The sequence below is a fragment of the Periophthalmus magnuspinnatus genome, chromosome 9 (genome assembly GCF_009829125.3).
Source record: "Periophthalmus magnuspinnatus isolate fPerMag1 chromosome 9, fPerMag1.2.pri, whole genome shotgun sequence".
Taxonomy (NCBI): domain Eukaryota; kingdom Metazoa; phylum Chordata; class Actinopteri; order Gobiiformes; family Gobiidae; genus Periophthalmus; species Periophthalmus magnuspinnatus.
The window spans coordinates 5,305,373-5,327,978 of record NC_047134.1 but is presented as its reverse complement, the minus strand read 5'-3'; the positions used below and the strand labels follow the sequence as shown (position 1 = coordinate 5,327,978).

General features: G+C 42.3%; 1 protein-coding gene across 1 annotated transcript in view; it reads left to right on the top strand.

Annotated features, from left to right (window-relative positions):
- aopep (aminopeptidase O (putative)) overlaps window positions 1-21,635 on the top strand; it is a 365,924-nt gene extending 344,289 nt beyond the window's left edge. The window contains exon 20 of the mRNA XM_055224341.1: window positions 17,840-21,635. The gene's annotated coding sequence lies outside the window, so the exon portion shown is untranslated. The remainder of the gene's footprint in view (window positions 1-17,839) is intronic.
- Window positions 21,636-22,606: the final 971 nt, after the last annotated feature.

Below are 22,606 nucleotides of genomic sequence, written 5' to 3'. Positions count from 1 at the left end.
CAAACCAAAATAAATATTGTCCCTCATCTATGCGTGCCTAGGTCGCCCAATGTTTTTTTTACTAGTTCAGTTATGCACCAGGTTAAATGATTTACAGATTTGATAAATCTGTCTGTATCCGCAATTGTGATTGCTCAAGCACATATTGTCTTTGACGATACATATTTTGAACCAAATTGAAGATGTAAATATTATCTCCAACACCAGCAGAGAATTAAATGCAAAAAAAATCTGTCTTGTTCTCAGCAACAGCTTTATCACGTTGTTTTTTCAATACCCAATGTAACTGTTCCCAATAAGGACACATTTTGCCTTCTGTTAACTGCAACATGCAATTGTGACTGATTCAATTCTTTCAGCACAATTTTCTGTGACAACCACTAGTCCCGATTCCAAATTTAAGCAATATCAAACGTTTTGCCAAGGAAAAGTTCAAATTTATGTTAGATAAATTGCATGAAACAAATTATCCAGTAGCATAAATCAATTCCATTTAAGGAATTAAAATGAAGCACAAACAGAACTAGACATAGAAGAAATAAGACTATGGTACCGTAAGGACACAAACCTCATTGACAACCCGCATGCCAGCTCAAAACAATAAACAGGAGAGACAACACATGAAGTTTTCCCAAACATTCCCTACCAGTCTCAAATATTTCATTGTCACATTCATCATCTCTCATTTGAAACTTGAGCAGATAAATCACTGTCCCAGATTGCCATTGTATGTCTCAATACATTTAGCTCATCAATGTAATTTCATTGATTCAAACACACTGCACAGCTTCCTTGTCTCCTCCAACCTCCATGTTGTTGTTGTTCCAGTATTTTCAATTATTTAAAAGTCATCATAGCAATATCAGCCTTTCTCTTCGCAACACAAATCTTGGCTCTCCAGTGTTTGTTGTATTTATGCAATAAACAAATGTATCTCACGTCAACAATGCCCATCTTTGTAATCCATTTACAGAGAGCTGAGTCCTCACTCAGTCCTGCACACTTCAGACACTGATATACATTAGTTTTTCCAAAATCTCTATCAATAAAACAGAAACTCTTCCCAGTCAGCCACTACCAAATAAAAATGTCTTTGTTGCCAATTCTCTTTAAAATCATCCATTATAATGAAATTCAAAATATTTGCCACACATAAAGTCACCACAACAATAAAATCCCAAATAATTGCTCATATAGTAGGTGTACACCAAATTTAAAACTCATAACCAAATTTAAAGTTCATAACCAAATTCCCAGATGTTGGCATTTTACCCTCCTCCTATTCTTAAGGATCCTTGTGGATCCTAGACCCATCCCCAAGCGTCCCAGGCTGCCTTGCAGCTCATCAGCTGTACAACTATTGTTTAAAAATAATATTGCAGAGATTTTCCTATTCTATAGCGCTCTCTGTACTCATCAACAAAGACAGTGTTCCACTCCATGCAAAGATGCCAGCATTGAGTCTGCTCTGTCTCAGGCTGCTCCCTCCTGTCTCAACACTTAAGATGATGGAGGCTCCTAATACAGACTGTGCACAACTTTATACAACGTGATTCAGCACTGGACATCAATGAGGCATCCTGCTGACAACACCAAATTGTCGTGGAAATTATCTGTAAAATAATACCAAAACATACAAGATGACTGTCTATATTGGTTTTATTACGTTTGCACCAGTAAACAAATGGTCCCACAACTGACAGACAGAATTTCTGCTAGCAGTGGGCCCAGAGCAATCGAGTCAGAACACTTAAATACTGTCTGAGATCTGAGCCCTTCCCCAAGTACAATTAGCAATTTTGCATTTAGGCCAATCTGGCTCGACATTTGGCCTTCTCAGCTCAGAGGTAACACCTTTACATTAGCATCTGAGTACAGATAAGGATGATCAAACAACTGACATGTGAAATAAAACAGCAGACATGTAAATGGAAAACACAAAGTTACCTATAGACTTCCTGTTAGACTAAAGGATCTGACAAAGACTAGTGTTGCTTTTAACACTTCCTGCAGTGTATCTTGACAAAAATTTCTTCCACATCTGACGGCAGGAGTAGTAACGTCGCTCTGATATATGTCTGCAGAATTATACTCGTCCAGTTTCAGTCTTATCCTACATGTCCCGTGGTGTAAAGTGGTGGCATATTTTGAGTCCCCTCTGAAAACGATCTTCCCCTGGACTCTTCAGCGCCATTTAGTTTACAAAAAACCTAAAATTTCCAATTATTATTTTCATTATGGGGCGGGTGCGGAGAGATCCGGGCGGCAGTCGAAGGCGGGGACCTCGATGACCGGATCTCTGGACATGGAGACTAGCTCTGGGGACGTGGAACGTCACCTCGCTGGGGGGGAAGGAGCCTGAGCTTGTGCGGGAGGTTGAGCGTTACCGGCTAGATATAGTCGCCTCATCTCCACGCACAGCTCGGGCCTCTGGAACCCAACTTCTTGAGAGGGTTTGGACTCTCCATTTCTCTGGCGTTGCCCGCGGGGAGCGGCGGCGAGCTGGTGTGGGCTTGACTCATTGCCCCACAGCTCAGCCGCTGCGTGTTGGGGTTCACTCCGGTGAACGAGAGGGTCGCGTCCCGGCGCCGTCGGGTCAGGGACACGTCTCTCACAGTTGTGTCGGCCTACGGGCCAAACAGCAGTGCAGAGTACCCGGCCGTCTTGGAGTGCATGGGAGGGGTACTAGACAGTGCACCAACCCGGGGCCTCCGTGTTCTCCTAGGGGACTTCAACGCCCATGTGGGTAACGACAGTGACACTTGGAGGGGCGTGATTGGGAGGAAACGGCCTCCCCGATCTGAAACCCGAGCTGTGTTTTGTTATTGGACTTCTGTGCTAGTCACAGCTTGTCCATAACAAACTCCATGTTCGAGCACAAGGGTGTCCATCGGTGCACGTGGCACCAGGACACTCTAGGTCGGAGGTCGATGATCGACTTTGTTGTCGTGTCATCTGACCTCCGACCGCGTGTCTTGGACACTCGGGTGAAGAGAGGGGCTGAGCTGTCAACTGATCACCACCTGGTGGTGAGTTGGATCCGCTGGCGGAGGTGGAAGCCGGACAGACCTGGCAGGCCCAAGCGCATTGTGAGGGTCTGCTGGGAACGTCTGGCGGAGCCCTCTGTCAGGGGGTCTTCAACTCCCACCTCCGGGAGAGCTTCTCCCTGATCCCGGGGGAGGTTGGAGACATGGACTCCGAGTGGGCCATGTTCTCCACCTCTATTGTCGATGCGGCTGCTCGTAGCTGTGGTCGTAAGGTCTGTGGTGCTTGTCGCTGGCGGCAATCCCCGAACCCGGTGGTGGACACCGGAAGTAAGGGATGCCGTCAAGCTGAAGAAGGAGCTCCTATCGAGCCTTGTTGGCTCGTGGGACTCCTGAGGCAGCTGATGAGTACCGGCGGGCCAAGCGTGCCGCGGCTCGGGCAGTCACAGAGGCAAAAACTCAGGGTTGGGAGGAGTTCAGGGAGGCCATGGAGAAGGACTATTGGACGGCCTCAAAGAGATTCTGGCAAACCGTCCGACGCCTCAGGAGGGGGAAGCAGTGCTTCACCAACGCTGTTTACAGTGCGGGTGGAGAGCTGCTGACCTCGACTGGGGATGTTGTCGGGCGGTGGAAGGAATACTTTGAGGATCTCCTCAATCCCACTGTCATGTCTTCCGAGGAGGAAGCAGAAACTGGGGACCCAGAGGCGGACTCGTCCATCACCCTGGCTGAAGTCACTGAGGTGGTTGGCAAGCTTCTCGGTGGCAAGGCTCCGGGGGTGGACGAGATCCGTCCTGAGTACCTCAAGGTCTCTGGATGTTGTGGGGCTGTCTTGGCTGACACGTCTCTGCAACATCGCGTGGCGGTCGGGGGACAGTACCTGTGGAATGGCAGACCGGGGTGGTGGTCCCTCTGTATAAGAAGGGGGACCGGAGGGTGTGTTCCAATTACAGGGGGAATCACACTCCTCAGCCTTCCCGGTAAGGTCTATTCCAGGGTACTGGAGAGGAGAATCCGACCGATAGTCGAACCTCGGATTCAGGAGGAGCAGTGTGGTTTTCGTCCTGGTCGTGGAACAATACTCTTCATCGGGTCCTCGAGGGCTCATGGGAGTATGACCAAACAGTCCACATGTGTTTTGTGGATCTGGAGAAGGCATTCGACCGTGTCCCTCGTGGTGTCCTTTGGGGGGTGCTCTGGGAGTATGGGGTCCGGGGCTCTTTGCTAAGGGCTGTCCGGTCCCTGTATGACCGGAGCAGGAGCTGTGTTCGCATTGCCGGCAGTAAGTCAGACCTGTTCCCGGTGCATGTTGGACTCCACCAGGGCTGCCCTTTGTCACCGGTTCTGTTCATTATATTTATGGACAGAATTTCTAGGCGCAGCCAGGGGCCGGAGGGGGCCTGGTTTGGGAACCACAGGATTTCATCTCTGCTGTTTGCAGATGATGTTGTCCTGATGGCTTCTTCGAGCCAGGACCTGCAGCAGGCACTGGGGCGGTTTGCAGCCGAGTGTGAAGCGGCTGGGATGAGAATCAGCTCCTCCAAATCCGAGGCCATGGTTCTCGACCGGAAAAAGGTGGTTTGCTCTCTCCGGGTGGGTGGTGAGTCTCTGCCCCAAGTGGAGGAGTTCAAGTATCTCGGGGTCTTGTTCACGAGTGAGGGAAGGATGGAGCGGGAGATTGACAGGCGGATCGGTGCAGCGTCTGCAGTGATGCGGTCGCTGTATCGGTCCGTTGTGGTAAAGAAGGAGCTGAGCCGGAAGGCGACGCTCTCGATTTACCGGTCAATCTACGTTCCTACCCTCACCTATGGTCATGAGCTCTGGGTAATGACCGAAAGGACAAGATCGCGGATACAAGCGGCTGAAATGGGCCTCCGCAGAGTGGCCGGGCGCACCCTTAGGGATAGGGTGAGGAGCTCGGTCACACGGGAGGAGCTCGGAGTAGAGCCGCTGCTCCTACACGTTGAGAGGAACCAGCTGAGGTGGCTCGGGCATCTGCTCAGGATGCCTCCTGGACGCCTCCCTAGGGAGGTGTTCTGGGCATGTCCCACCGGGAGGAGGCCCCGGGGAAGACCCAGGACACGCTGGAGGGACTATGTCTCTCGGCTGGCCTGGGAACGCCTTGGGGTCCCACCGGAGGAGCTGGAGGACGTGTCCGGGGTGAGGGAAGTCTGGGAGTCCCTGCTTAGACTGCTGCCCCCGTGACCCGGCCCCGGATAAGCGGAAGAAAATGGATGGATGGATGGATATTTTCATTATAAATGTATGGGCTCTTGGGCACCTTCTGGTGGCTATGGGCCCTAAGCCGCTGTTTAGTCTGCATATAGGCTGTCCCAGCCATGCTCCTCTTTAACAATACATACACACCTCTACATAAAAAAGAATAAAACACAATAGTGAATCCTCCAGCCTGGATTAAAATGGAGCAGACAGTTGCCACATTGGGGATATGACTGTTTATTAGGATCAACCAGGCCACAGCTCAATACTTCATACCCTTAGAAACCCTTCAGTTTCTATTGTGTATGATGTTTCTAACCACTGATGTTTAATCAAGACGTTTCTAAACTTCTGCCCCCTTCTGGTCCTGAAGAATGTGTCAACTGGCCAGGGACACCTTTTTTTAAGATGTTGTATCTACATTGCATCTACACCGTGCCTTTTTCCATCCATCCATTTTCTTCTGCTTATCTGGGGCTGGGTTATAGAAACAGCATTCAAAACAAGGACTCAAGACAAGACTTTCCTTGCCCCAGATACTTTTTCCAGCTCCTACAGTGGGTCCGAAAGGCATTCCCAGGCCAGCTGAGAGACACAGTCCCTCCAGTGTGTCGTTGACTTTCCCCGAGTCCTCTTCTTCGTGGGACATGAACAGGAGTCATCAAAAGCAGATGCCCGAGCCATCTCAGCTGCTTGTTTACACGTGGAGGAGCATCACCTCTACTCTGAGCTCCTCCCGTGTGACTGAGCTCCTCACCTTATCTCTAAGTGTATATATGTACACTGTGTATAGATGTACATATGTATGTAAATGCATGTATGTACATATGTGTGTGTGTGTGGGGTGTGTGTGTGTATGTATATATATATATATATATATATATATATATATATATATATATATATATATATATATATATATATATATATTCATTATAAAGGTATTTTGCCTTTACAATGAATATAACTTACAAATAAAAAACAAACTGTCCTGTCAGTTAATCACAACATGCTGGTGTGTAAGTACTCTACATATAAAACAAATTGGGTAGTCTTTATTTTAATACATTTTAATATTTTATGTTTTGCTGTTTTAATAAAAGTAACTACAAGCTATAAACTATAAGCTTTGAGACACAGCGTGCAGTGAACAGAGCCTATTATCATGACAGGCCTAGACGTGATACCTCCAGAAAGTTTCGAACTGTAGTTTTAAAATGAATGACTCATTTCTGAAACCAAACCTGTTTTTATTCTGGTACTCTGTTCTGCTCTACAGCTTGGTGGCAGATGTTCCCAGTTGGACCAGTCACTCTTCTTAAGTCCTCCCTCCACTGAGCCCTCTCCTCCTGTCCCAGTGTATGCAAATCACAGCCGTAACATCGCTTCTAATGAGCTCCATTTGACTCTTGTACAGTCCCCGCTCCCCCCTGTCCTCCTCCTCTCCTCCTCATCTGTCTTGCTGTGTTTAGCTTTGTAACATAAGCGCAGTTGATTCTCAGGTTCCACACTGCGCAGGTTTGAGCCAGGAGACCACTGTGTTCTCTGTGCTAATGAGGCCTAAAGAGACACTGCAGCTAATGCTAATGCTAATCTGCTATCTCCAGACACCACCATCATGCTATTACTCATTGGCCCTCACCACTCACGCATATTTTGCCCTAGTTTGATGAAATTTGCACCAGTGATAAAGCTCATAGAGAAAAGCATAAAAGCCAATCATAGCAATGCCCTATGATGGACAGGAAGTTGACTATATTGGATCAGAGATTCTCCACTTTTTTTGGTCCAAATGAGCTCAGATTTCACATGCCACATCTAGACATCATAAAACATCCACGTTTTTGCAAAATTCCATGCCGTTCGCCCGTATGCCACCACCAAAATACGCCTTAATTTCCTGTTTTTTCGATGTCCTCTCACGACCACAGGCACAGAGGTCATTTTCACATCACACATGTGTCATCTGGGCATTAATAGAATGCACTATTAACTGTAATCAAAATTGAATCACAGATGCATCATCTGGGTATTAATGTAATGGATAATTAAGTCTAATAAAACTGAACACTACAGTGCCTCCTACCATAGATGTGAAAGGTCACCATTATTGGATTCATATGAAATTCGGAGAATAAATTAGACGCCTGACAAGGAGCAAAAAAATATATTATGGGTCATTTCTCACGGTTGGCCAGCAGGGGCGCAATGACATTGAAAAATTTCTTACACACGCGCTTGCTTGTCCAAGATGCCTAAAAATGTTACCAGAAGTGCAGAATCAAAACGGGAATAGACCTAAGAAAAAAGCTCATGGCCACTTGCTGGTTCAAAGGGTATAATTCGATGACCTGACTGCACTATAGACATTTTGGGGATATTCTTTACATTTTATGTGTAGCATGCCTTCAAAATATGACTTTGCCTTCATTTCTTGTTTCTTTGATTCCCACTCATGGACACATGGATCAGCCTAAAGAGCTCAAATTGTAACCACTGATGCAGAATAAAACTTTGACTAGAGCACGTGGTCAGTGGGGGAGGGGGGTTCTTGTTAATTGTTCTTCCTCGGTCCTCGGTTCTTCCTCGGTTTGTTCTTTTTATTATTTTTTTCACCTTCATTTCCTGTTTGTTCAATGTCCTCTCACAACCACGGGCAATGCCCTACAGAGTTGACTTTCACATCACATATGCAGAGTTACGTCATCTCGGACGGCGATGAGTCTGCCTACAGGAGGGAGGTGGACCGGCTGGTGTCCTGGTGCAGCAGCAACAACCTGGAGCTCAACGCCCAGAAGACAGTGGAGATGATCGTGGACTTCAGGAAAGTCACAGCCCCCCTGCCTCCCCTCACCCTGACGGACTCCCCCCATCACCACTGTGGACTCTTTCCGCTTCCTGGGCACCTGCATCACCCAGGATCTCAAGTGGGAGCCGACCATCAGCTCCCTCATCAAGAAAGCCCAGCAGAGGATGTTCCACCTGCGGCAGCTGAGGAAACGCAAGCTGCCAGTCCAGATGATGGTGCAGTTTTACACTTCCATCATTGAGTCCATCCTCACCTCCTCCATCACTGTGTGGTTCGCTGGGGCCACTGCCAGGGACAGACAGAGACTGCAGCGCATTGTGCGCTCTGCTGAGAAGGTGATTGGCTGCAGCCTTCCATCTATACAGGACCTGTACGTCTCCAGGACTCGGGGGCAAGCAGGCCGTATAACAGCTGACACCTCTCACCCTGGACATGGACTATTTGAGCCACTTCCCTCTGGCAGGAGGCTACGATCCATTGGGACCAGAACCTCTCGCCATAAGAACAGTTTCTTCCCCTCTGCTGTTTGTCTCATGAACACTTTATAATATCTGCACTATACTGGACACTTTATAACACCGGTCACTTTAATAAGCCACTTTGCACTGTTGTGCTGATGCTGCTATTGTACATATTTTCTCCCTTTAAGTATTTCATTTGATTTTTTTAAGCATATCTTTTTAACTTTGTGCATGCCCTTATTTGTATTTGTATTTGTATTTATTCAGTGTGTTTATGTTGCACTTTTTCACCGTATCAAGTTCCTAGTTTGTGAACTGTGTTCACAGACTATGGCAATAAAAGTCTTCTGATTCTGATTCTGATTCTGAATGGAATGCACTATTAACTACCCCTACCATAGGAGCGAAATGTCAACATTATCGGATTCCTACAAAATTCGGGGAATAAATTTGGTGCGTGACACGGACCAAAAAATAATATTATGGGCATAGGTCGTTTTTTATGCTTGGCCCCAAAAAAAAAAAAAAACAACATAAAAAAATGTATTACACGCACAGGCATTGGTCTACACAGCTCGAATTAAAATCACACATGTGAGATCCGAGCATTATCCAATTTGTATGAAATTTGGGGAATCAATTGGTGGCATCAGAAGAACCAAAAAATTACATCATGGCCATGGGTCATTTTCCACAGTTGGCCACCAGGGGCGCAAAGACACCAAAAAGAAAAAAAAACATTGAAAAATATGCTACACACACAGGCATTGGTCTACATAGCTCAAATGTACATTACTGATGCGTGATCTGGGCCTGATCTGGATCTGGAATGTAATGGATTGAAAAGTCTGGGTAAAATGAACACTATAGCTCCCCCTACCATACACATGAAATGTCAAAATTATCGTATAAATTGGATGTATGACAGGAAGCAAAAAAATATATTATGGCCATGGGTCATTTTTCATGGTTGGCCAGCAGGAGCACAATGAATTGAAAATAAATTCCCATGGCGCTTTCACAGTGTATATGAAACCTATCTAGTCCTTTTTCATCCAAATGAGCTCAAACTCCTCATGCCACATCTATAAAGATTGTTCATCAATAATCATCCACGTTTTGGAAATATTAATTATAGTTGTGGTGTAGCTCGCCGTCAAAGAATTACTTCATTATTGGATTGAAATACTCACACCACTTTGACATACATGCATTTGAAACCTATCTAGTCCTAGGTTTTTCATCCAAATGAGGTCAAACTCCACATGCCACATCTACAAATGTTGATTGTTAAGAATCATCCACGTTTTTGAGATATGGGCATGAATATCCTATAAAGTATAATCAAAATGAACACTATAGCGTCCCCTACCATAGATGTGAATTATAAACATTATCGACTTCCTATAAAATTTGGGGAATAAATCAAAAGCATCAGAAGAAGCAAAAAATTATATTACAGACATGGGTCATTTTTCACAGTTGGCCACCAAAGCCACACTGACTCCAAAAATAATCATTGAAAAATGTCTGGCACTCACAGGCATGGACACAGTTCCATTTCACATCACACATGTATCCTTTGGCCCTGAATGTAATGCTACTATAATGTGTGCTTAAACTCAACACTATAGCTCCCCCTACCATAGACGTGAAACGTCAACATGATCGGATTCCTACAAAATTTGGGGAATAAATTGGATGCATGAAAAGAAACAAATAAATATATTACAAGTATGGGTCATTTCTCACAGTTCGCCACCAAGAGCACAATGACCCCACGGAAATTATTTAAACAACAGCTCAGAGGCATTGGCCTACACAGCACTAAATGTATCCATGGGTGCAGAATCAAAACATGAACAGAACTAAGAAAAAAACACATGGCCACTCCTCACAATAGCATCCTCTATAATACATGTAAAAGACACAACATTGTCCGATTGCAATGAAACTTGGGGAAATTGCTGTAGGACTCAAAAGGTGCAAAAAAGTCAATTATACCATAGCTGTATTATGCACGACGTTGCCAGTGCAAAGCCATGGACCCCCTCGTATGGAGCCATGGCCACACTGCAAGTTCACATTATTATTTTTCCGCCCAAACGATCACATTTTTTACCCCCTGAACATGCACGAAAAGTCTCACATGGGGTATAGGATTGACCGGCTGGGCGAAAATTGTCATAAAATTGGTATCGCAACAATATCCCACGGCCAATGGCTGGACAGCGCCACCTAGAAGTTGACCCCTATGGGAGAGGAGGCTGGTAAATTTTGGAATACATGTACAAAATTGGAACTGTGATAGAGCATGGTGAAACAAGCATTAAAATTAATTGAAGTACAGCCCTATGACTGATGAGAAGTCGGGCATATTGGATCAAATATTTGCCACATTTTTCCCCACGTGTTTTGGCATTGCCCCCTGACTCAACGGTGCCACCAGCCTTCTGTCCCATAGGGGTCAACCCCTAAGGCTGGTAAATTTTGGAATACGCGTACAAAAATTGGACCTGTGATAGAGCACGATGAAACAAACATAAAAATGAATTGATGCATACCTGTTTGCAAAACATATCTAGTCCCAGGTTTTTGGCCCAAATGAGCTCAGATTTCACATGTCACATCTAGAGTCATGGCTTTTCACATGATATCCATGTTTTTGCCTAATTCCATACTGTTTGCCTGTACACCGCTGCCGAATAATGCCTTCATTTCCTATTTCTTTGATTCCCGCACATGGATCAGCCTAAAAAGCTCAAGTTGTAACCACCGATGAAGAATAAAAGTTTGAATACAGCAGCGTAATGAACCCGTGGCCAGTGGCTTCTATAGTCCCCCTATGGTACACATGAAACATCCAAAATTGTCAGAATAGCACGAAACTTGGCCAGTACATTCTCCACCTCACAATATGCAGAAAAGTCACACCATAGGTATATTATGCACGAGGTTGCCGGTTCAACGTCGCGGACAACCATTATAATGCGATGGCCACACTGCAATACAGAAGCGATGTGAAGGGAAGCGGATAGTGGGCGGGCGGTAGCCGGGCAGGGAGAATGCGACGATGGGGTGGTCGCTGGCCACAGGCGGCTGCGTGGGGGGGCGAGGGCCATCATCGCCACTTGTGGCTTTAATTTGTTAGATTAGTATTCTATTTAAAGTCTGTACAATCGTTGTTTATGTTCAGAAACTGGCTTTGGTTTTACGTCTCTGTTATAAATGCATTTTTAAGTCACGCCTGGTTGACTGGCATTTATTCAATACAGATTTGATTACAGAACAAGCCAGAACAGAGACTGAAAGCAGAGGAGCCCACAGGGGAATGGATCAGAATATGATAGTTCCAACCTTTGGCCAGTGGTGGAAGGTAACAAAATACAATAGTAAAGTACTGTACTTAAAGGTCCTATATTCCACAAAACTGACTCTTGTGAGCTTTAAGCCATGACACCTGTCTGTTATTGTTCATATCTTGATTCATGGATGCAATAGTGAAATAAAAACATCAGGAAGATACAGAAAATACTCCAAACAAAACTTGCTTTCCTGATTCAGATTGACAACCTCTTGGCCACTGCCTGTTTTGCACGATCAACCTTCCGATACTGATACAGTAGCTTTAAGTCCTGATCCTGAATATCAACAGGACCAGGACAGAGACTGAAAACAGCATTTATTTCTGTAAATTAAAATAGAACAAGACAAAACTGAAGCAAATGTGTTATGGTGCTGTTTATCTCTCAAGTAATGACAGAACAACTTAAATAAAAGTTCAAACATTTTGAGACTTTCTAGGTGACTACGACCTGTGAATAGTCTTATTACATCAGTATCCAACTAGGATATCAACTGAACCGATATTTGGAAGCCGATATCTGATACTAGAATCAGATAAGTGCATCTCTAGTTATTGTAGCATTTAGAAACAGATTGTAGTGGTCATTTCTGGTACTTGAATAACTCCTCACTTCTGTTTCCAACTTCTGGGGAAAATCACTTTTTTGATGGCAAGTTACTGACAAATTAGAAAATCTGGCAACCAAATTGTTTCTTTGAATGTATCACCGAACTAAAACTGAGACCTTTCCCCCAAACTGGTCCAAATGTGTTTTAGAACTTGTTTGATACAAGTAACTATGAAACAAAATAGAAGTTAAACTAGATTGAAACATTTTGGGCTGGCAGCCAGTAAACACTGTTTTTACATTCACAGCCTTAACCCTGTGCAAAGACCCTGGAGCCATCACAGAATGCATCAGTCACATCTGATACCAGCACTGGATCTGTGGATCTGGTTTGGGCACATCTTTATTTATTTAAACTTATTTATTTGGGGCAAGTGGAGCATTTCTTGTTTGTTTTTTTTACAATTATGATCACATTTGCTCAAGAATCAGAAGATAGATGGAACTGATTTAATAAAGTAATCTGTTTACCTACCTATTTGAGAGCAAATTTTTTTATTTTGTTTTTGACAAAGACAGGGACAGGTACCATCATTACATAACTTTCAACTTTTAGTGGCAGAACTATGGCTATTAGAATGTATTGTAGTTAAGGGATTTTGAGCTCTATCTATCTGTCATTTCTATCTACCTATTCCTTCTTCCCAGTTCTTTTTGAGAAAATACATTTAATCCCACCTCCTAGTCAAATTCTATCCTTTCCCTAAAGTGAGCATGCGGTACATTCCGCAGATATTTCCGAGTCCACGTTCCCGCTCATTAATTGTCCCGCAATGCTCCGGTTCAGACTCATCTCTGTATAATCATAACAGCGGCAGGAGCTCCGAGGTATTTTAAGCCCCGTTATTTTCAGGCCCATCACAATGAGGATGTATTATCACACTATATATATTCTAGACGACAAAATGGAGGCAAACCGACAGATGTGTGAATTAGAAATGAGAGCCATGTGGAGTCTGCCATTTTTGGGCCTATTTTTAGAGCCTGTTAAAAGAGTAATGGTCATGAGAGGCAGGATCCAAAGGTGATTTATTGCTCGCTAATGAGAGGGAAATGGAGCCACAGACATCAAACGAACAAGCCAGCTTCAGATAAAGACGCCGAAAATATACTAGCCTCCGTTAACTAGCATGATCAATCCCATTTAAAAGCACAGCTGAGGACAGGTTTTCATGTTTTTCTAATTGTTCCAGGGTTTGGTGAGAGTGTGTCTGGGGTAAATATTTTTCACAGTGTATGTGAGTGGCAGTTTATGAAGAAATTGGAACATGAGCATCAAAGAGTCATCAAAATGCAGAGACAAAAGGGGCCACGGTGGCTCAGTTGATAGTGTTTGTCCACTGATCTGAAGGTTGGTGGTTCCATTCTCAGTCAGTCACTTCCACAGATGAATACTGTTGTTGTGTGGGGCAAGACACTTAACCCACCTCACCCACAGAGTACACTATGCACTACTATATGAATGTGTGTGTGAATGGTTTAGTGGTTCCTTGATGTCAAGCGTGTTGAGGTGGAAAATCTCTCTATATAAACATGACCATTTAAAAGTTAACACACAAGTTAACAATGTAATTTATTTTTATTGCTCTAGTCATAACAATTGTGCAAATTAGACAAATTTTGGCCCTTGTTAATGTTATGGTTAGTTAACCCCTTAACATTCTGACGGCCGTCGCCTTTACGTTACAACTTTACAGCAATGTACATATATTTCTGCATCGCCCACACAAACAATCTACACATCAAATGAAAGCTACGGCACTCATCTTTCTAAACCATTTTCACCTGCAATCACCACAATGCTGACAGGAAAGCCATTTTTACAGAGAAGTCAGAAATGTGGATTTGGATTTCACTTAACTTTGAGCACTCTGGTTCTGTCAAACATCAACATATTCCCACAAAGTTGGTCTCATTCGTTCCGTATTACACACGTTTAGTGATGTTAGTGATATTTTAACCCTTACAGCCAATGAGCAGTGGAACACGACGATGTATGACATGCAATGATTTCCCGTAAACAGACGGAGTATGCTGTGCGTGTAAAAGGAGGAGACTGGATGCAAAGATCCACGTGTAAAATTACGCAAACATAATTGGGTAATTGTACGCACTGTTTTGCAGCAGTTTTGCATTTTAAACATGACAAAATGGACAAAACAAAGGAAGCACGTGACCGAGGACACTGTGGATGTTAGTGGAAGTTAAACTAGAGGCATCTCGGACCTGGAGGGGTTCATGGACCCGAGTAAAGATCTCATGGTGGACTCAGGAGTAGAGGGCCTTATGTTTTGATAGATTGGATGCTGTTCCTGATCGGTAAGCGTGGTTTATTCTGCTATTGACTTAATTGTGGGTCAAATATATCATGTGCAATCATTAGCATTAGTTAATGCCAATCTGCGACCCCCTCCGACCATTTATGCACACACCACTTTCGTACTAGGTGATGGGTGTCTTGCCTAAGGACACAATGACAGAACTTGGTCTGAGTGGGACTCGATCCTCCAACCTTTGGGTTGGGGGACCAAAGCTCTAACTGAGCCACTGTCGCATGATGACACATTATGACACAGTCATAATCATGTACAGTGTGTTTTCAGTTTGCACTGTGTGTTTGTTTACATTTTGAAGTGTGTGTGTTCACTGTTTGCAGTGCATTGTTTGTAGATATATATTTATTTTGACCCATACCACTTGTTTTAACTATATTTTATATACAAATATACATTTTGTATTGTGTTTTGATATGCTATATAAATATACAGTAATAGAGCAGCTAAGTGTGCAGATACAGATTCCTCTAAGTGTAAGCTTTCAGTAGAGCCCTCATTGATGTCTGTGGGTTGAAGCATTGAAAAGTTATTGCATTTTTTCCAAACATTCTCCAAATGTCTCCATTTGGATAGGTTTAGAGAGACCTGGATTTACTAATGATAAAATGAGTATAAAACTCTAATTTTATAGATATTGACCTCAAATTTGAAATGTGAGTGGTCAACATTTTTTTCAGTTGACATATAGTGTACTTTTTCATTTTAACAAAAAAATTTAGGTGAGGATGAGAAAAAATGTTTTTTTTTTTTTTTTATGTGTGTTCCAAAGTGTATAAATGCTTACCAGACAGGGTTAACAGTCAAGTAAAACTTTACCAAAAATAGGCATATCTTTAATATAATAATGTTACTCTGTCCTAGTAAAATGTGTAGTCTAAACGGTCACAAGTAGTTTAAATCAGACCTATTCTTCAAACTGGACTTTTCAGACCTTTCAGCATGTTCTAGTCGTTGAGCAACTCATTGAGCCTCTGAAATTGTATCTGGAGTGATTCATCTTAATCTTTAATCTCTTATTTTCAAGACGCCATTTTGCCCATTTACTCCCGTTTTCCACCTCCACTGTTATACACTCACTGTGACGTATGCACTTCCTTCTCTGGGTTTATTTTCTTAGTCAGTGATATTCGTTGGATTCGGCACCATTGCGTAGTCATTTTGGTACAAATGAAAAGTCATTTTAGATGAATATTGTGATTTCAAATGTGCAAAATATAACAATTGTGCAGGACTCGCATGGAAAAGGCAATCTGTGACAGATTTAGGGGGAGTTTTACATTATGAAATTCCAGATCTTTGACAAATTCTGTTCTGAATTTCAAGACTCCTCTTCACTCAGGTCTGGTTGACATTGGGGCTTTTGTTGTCATGACCTCTAAACATCTACTTTTTTCTAGTAAGGTGGAATGAGCCCCAAGGAGCTGTAGTCTGGCCCTGTTGATTTACAGACATAATAGTGAAATAAAAACCCCAGGATCTTGTAGAGAGAGGGTTAATACAAACATTTTAAGGTCAGAATGATAAGCCTGACAGCAGCAGTTACAGGGAGAGAGGCCACAGTTTTTCAATAGAAAGTGCCAGAGTTGATGGAGCTGGAATGATCACTTCCTACTTGGGAACGTCGCGGCTAGCAACATCCATTTATATATTGTCTATGGTCTTGAATGCACAGATTTTTGTTTGATGGCGGGAGTATGTTGTGGGAGGAGCCGGAGCGGGCCTGGCCTCCTGTGCCTACTGAGCTGATAATCAGTCATATCTAAACACTGGCTCAGTTCAGCAGGAACAGGAGTGTATGCCACATCACAAAGACATCACAAGGGGGCGCCGAGGGAAGAGAGCACAGAACTGACCGCTCTGTAGTAGAAACAAGTTTAAAAGTGCCCTTTGGTGTGTCAAAAGTTCGGACACACCCTCTCATTCAGTTTTTAAAAAAATTTTATTTTACTAATTTCTACATCAGATATATGAAATTATGCAGTAAAGAAAAAAAGTTAAATAACTCAGATAAATTTTTTAAATTTTAAATATTTATATTATTTTTATAATATGGGAGGATACTTTGAGTATTTGCATATAACTAGCTCAGTTGGTAGAGCGTTCATCCTCTGAAGATTGGAGGTTCGAATCCAGCAGGATTATGTTATAGTGAACCTTTAAGTGTGGCTAGTTATAATCACGTGCAAGAGAATGAAATAGTTCATAAGTTCTCAATGCCATTTTTTATTTTTTTTATTTTTTTATTGTGGGTTTGGGAAGATGTTGCAACATTGTCCCGGCCTGTGTAGAAATGAGTGGCAGGTCAAATTAGTGGAGATGAGATCATGGACCTTAAAGACACTGTATCTATTTTTACAAACAAATGAGAGGGAATGGGATGCAGGGCCTTTAAGTGAGAGTTTTGTTGAAATAAAACCTTTTTGTTATTCATATGTTCTGCATGTTCCTTAGAAGTAAATGTATGAAAAATTATCCCTGTTCAAATGATCAAAACTCAGTCAGTTCATGTTGCTTCTGGACAGTGATGGAAGAAGTACTCCATTTTGTTACTTAACTAAATGTACAGATGTTGGAGCAAGTAAAAGTATTAAAGTTTAAAAATGTAATGAAAGAGTAAAAAGTAAAAGTATTTCTTGCAGATTTTGAGGTCTTATAAAGCTTCAGATGTGATTTTGATAAAGATTTGAGCTGGATTTTGTTCAATAGAAACAATTGAATCAGTTGTTTGTTTGTTTTTTCTATTTTTATTTGTATATTTGTGTTGCGCAAATTATGAACGTGTTAAAAATAAACCCTCAGCCTTTTCAACAAGTCTCAGACAATAATACAAATACTTACTTACTTTTCAATCCAGTAAAAAAATGTATTTAAGTAAAGTACAAATACCTTATGTTAGTCATCAGGTTTGATTTGCACATTTTCAGTTCCATATGCTTTCAAATACTTTTTCCAAGAATTTTGACATCCTTTTGGCCTTAAGAATATTTTTTTCTTCACAGGACACAAATAAATGGTTGCCTGTATATCACTGTGTAATGCTGTGTGTGTGTTCCAGGTTTCTAACTCCAGATGGAGATGACAGACGCTTGGCTCGAGTGCTCCCCTCATTTTGCTCAGCAGAAGAAGAGGGGACGCCACAATGTGAATGTGCCCACGCACGCCCGCCTCTGCAAACCTCTGCCAACTGTTGCACACACAGCACCAGAGCATCAAGGCCTGTCATTCTTAAGGGTGAACTATTGCTGAGGGAAACAAACGATAAACGATAATAGTGAAAGGCATACTGGCTAAATTTGCAGGTTTCTCTTCAAAAACCAACCATATGTGCTGCCTCCAGTGGCCACTGCAAGATAATGTACTATCTTAACATCACACAGTACAGCCCTAATTAGAGCCAAGTGTTTTTGATAACAAACACTTAGCTGCAGTTAGACCAATCACACTGTACCTACTCTGTAATGTCCAGACCTCGCCCCTCTACCCGTCTCACTAACCGCCCCCCCCGGTATTGTCTGTTAAAAGCTTTCTTTTACTTGGAAGTTGGCTCTTTTTCTGTCTCTTCACTGGGCCTTTTCCCCTTCGAAAAGAAACTTTCCAAAGACGTCTGTTTTTTACTCATTTTGCTAATTTGTGGCCACTCAAGTGACGGAAATGTAACTGAGAGACGGTCATTTTTCAAAATAAAAGATTTTTCAAAATAAACGATTGTTCAGACTCAGGTAATAAATACAACGGAAATAATTAATTATTTCTTGGATGTCCGGTGGCCCAGTACCAATTGATCCATGGACCGGTACCGGTCCACGGCCCGATGGTTGGGGACCACTGCCCTAAACCACGCCCCTCCTCCTCCTTATTCTCCCTTTTAGTTGTGAAGGCCCACTTTGCCAGGCAAATCCAAAAAAAATACCTCTTTGAATTTTTTTATACAGATCGATATCAGTCTCGTCCCTACGTCCTCTGTTTGGTATCAAACCCGGTCAAATGTGATCGTCCAATCAGATCTGTTTGTTTCAGTAACACATGTGAAATGAAGGAATTATGACTTTCAAATAAAATCAAATGTCTCTCACCTCAGATTAACAGACTTTAGGCTTCACTCAATGATTCTGCAGAAAACCGCCATGTTTTCAGCCCCATTTGATTTTTTTTCCTTTACAATTTCTGATACCTCTCCCTGATTGGCTAATCCACCTGTCAATCACACCCATTTGAAAACAGGGAGGTTCACCAGTGACCAGACTCACATCTTCGTAAAGCATTGGCGAAATGTGTGTTCTGAATCCAGGCCAACCTTTAAAATGGATTATCCAAAAAAAAAACAAAAAAAAAAACAAAACCCATTCTTAATTTACAATATATATTTAAAAAAAGAAATATCAGAATGAAACACTTTCATAGTTAGTTGGTATCTGTAATGGATTATTTCAGATGAGTTTAAATCTGGAGCTCAAACAGAACAGAAAAAAATCAAAAGGTTCCCCAGCAGAACAAAGAAAATTACAAATAATAAAACATTTCAACCCCTAAAAATGATCTCTTGATACTTTGCCTACAGTAAGCATCACCTCCCAGGGAAGGTGGATGACCAGCTGCACTACTTTGTCTGAAGCTCTGTCACTCAAATTAGACTTTAACCTGATCTTTGTTTTAACATAGTCTGACCATAAATCATTGACTTAGCTGAACTACAACAGGTTACAGAAATACCTTGAATCTGACAAAAGTAATAATAAATTTAAAAAAACTCATGAAACAGGACAAAAATATTATTTTGTTGCACAATCTTTTGAGGCAATCACTGCAATCAAATGAGTCCTGTAACTGTCAATGAGACTTCTGCACCTTTCAGTAGGTATTTTGGCCAACTCCTCATGAGCAAACTGCTCTGGTTGTCTCAGGTTTGAAGGGTGGCTTTTCCAGACAGCACGTTTCAGCTCCTTCAAAAGATGCTCAATAGGATTTAGGTCAGGGCTCATAGAAGGCCACTAGAATAGAATAGTCTTAGTCTTTTTTGCGTGTTTTTAGCTGTGTGTTTTGGGTCATTGTCCTCTTGCAAGACCCACGACCTGTGACTGAGACCAAGCTTTCTGACACTGGCCAGCACATTTCTCTCTAGAATTCCTTAATAGTCTTGAGATTTCATTGTACCCTGCACAGATTCAAGACACCCTGTGGCAGATGCAGCAAAGCAGCCCCAGAACATAACAGAGCCTCCTCCATGTTTCACAGTAGGAACAGTCTTCTTTTCTTGATATGCTTCATTTTTCCCCTCTGAATATAGAGCTGATGTGCTTTGGCAAAAAGTTCCGTTTTTGTCTCAGTAGGACATTCTCCCAGAAGCTTTGTGGCTTGTCAACATGTAGCTTGGCAAATTCCTTGGCTTTTTTTATGATTTGTTTTCATCAATGGTGTCCTCCTTGGTCGCCTCCCATTAAGTCCACTTTGGCTCAAACAACAGATGGTGCGATGTGACACTAAAGGTGAACTTCAAGCTCAACAGAACATCAATCTCTTTAGAAGTTTCTGGGCTCTTTCATTACCATTTATATTATCCGTCTCTTTGATTTGTCATCAATTTCTCTCCTGTGTCCACGTCCAGGGAGGTCAGCTACAGTCCCATGGATCTTAAATTTCTGAATAATACATGCAACTGTAGTCACAGTAACATCAAGCTGCTTGGAGATGGTCTTATAGCCTCTATCTTTAACATGCTTGTCTATAATTTTCTTTCCAATCTCCCGAGACAACTCTTTCCTTTGCTTCCTCTGGTCCATGTTGAATGTGGTAGACACCATGTCACCAAACATCAGGCCTATATATAGGCCCACTGACTAATTACAAGATTGTAGACACCTGTGATGATAATTAGTGGACACACCTTGCAATAACACATCCCTTTGGTCACATTATTTTCAATCAGGGGTACCATCATTTTTTTCCAGGTCGGTTTCATGAGTTTATTTTTTTAAGCGTGTATGTATTATTACTTTTGTCAGATTCAAGTTATTTCTGTGACCTTGAGTTGTGAGTTTTTCTTTCACTAACCGAAGGGTACCAACAATTTTGTCCACGTGTGATGCTCAATGCTCAGGACTTTGGGTTTTAATATGGTCTATAGTATCTAGTATGTTCATAGTATGGTGTAACAAATCAGGAAAACTTTAAGATCAAGATTCAAAAAATTTGTTTTGAAAATTCCAAGTATTGTCCATATACAGTGAGGCAAATAAGTATTTGAACACCCTGTGATTTTGCAAGTTCTCCCACTTAGAAATCGTCTGAAATTTTCATCTTAGGTGCATGTCCACTGTGAGAGACATAATCAAAAAAAAAATTAAAAAAATCTAGAAATCACATTGTATGATTTTTTAAAAATACTTTATTTGTATGTTACTGCTGCAAATAAGTATTTGAACATATTTCATTTAAAGAGGGGGGATTTTATGTCTATGGGGTATGAAAAAGGGAGCCTTGTACAAAATCTTGCAGCTTACTGTAAGGAGGGTTCGATTAGGACCCGGGAGAGATCACTAGATTAACATGTATTGACATCTAAAACCTCTTCAAGCATGTTTTTGATGAGAGAACAACATTATAACATGATAGAAAGCTTTAAAAAAAAAAAATCGTTTTGGATAATACCCTCTCTTTAATATCATATTGCGAAACATTACAAGTAGAGCAGTCACATCAAGCATGGATTGATTTTAAATACTATGCTCTTTAAACAAAATGTGAATTACATGAATATTTAAACAAAACATTAGCTTTTTTTTATACTTGTATGAAACAATTGTACCCTTTTTGAAATGTGCCACCAACTCATTGAAATAAAACATGTGGACTAAACACTGTTGGGATGTTTTTACTGTTTTTCTTCAATAATACACACACAGCTGTAAAACATTATGAGTGCTCTTTGAATGCCTCCCGGCTGCATCGTAGCGTGAAGGATTTTGTTCTGTGAGACAATTATGAGAGTGGGAGGACTCCAGCTTGTCGCACAAGCCCCTGGTCCTGTCACTCCTCTGGTGGCCCTGTTGGGGGGGGCTGTGTTGGGAGCATATGAGGATAATTGGAGTGTCTTCACATAAGCGTTCCTAGTGGTTGTTTTGACATGTTGCTGTCATCATCCCATAGTGCTGTTAGTTAACCAGCTACTGACATGAACCCGGCTAACGAGTGTTGGGCTGAGCTCGGAGACAGCTTTGATCGCACCAGAAGTTTGGTTGTAGTGGATGATATGGAAGAGCCTTGGGAACATGAAATGAGACCAAACAACCCTCACACACTACATACACTCACTCAAAGGAGTATTAGGAACACCTGTTCAATTTCTCCTTAATGCAATTATCTAATCAACCAATCAGATGGCAGTTGCTTCAATGCATTTAGGGGTGTGGTCCTGGTCAAGATAATCTTCTGAACTCCAAACTGAATGTCAGAATGGGAAAGAAAGGTGATTTAAGCAATTTTGAGCGTGGCATGGTTATTGGTGCCAGACGGGCTGGTCTGAGTATTTCACAATCTGCTCATTTACTGGGATTTTCACGCACAACCATTTCTAGGGTTTACAAAGAATGGTGTGAAAAGGGGAAACGTCCAGTATGCAGCAGTCCTGTGGGCGAAAATGCCTTGTTGATGCTAGAGGTCAGAGGAGAATGGGCCGAGTGATTCAAGCTGATAGAAGAGCAACGCTGACTGAAATAACCACTCGTTACAACCGAGGAATGCAGCAAAGCATTTGTGAAGCCACAACACGCACAACCTTGAGGCGGATGGGCTACAACAGCAGAAGACCCCACCGGGTACCATTCTT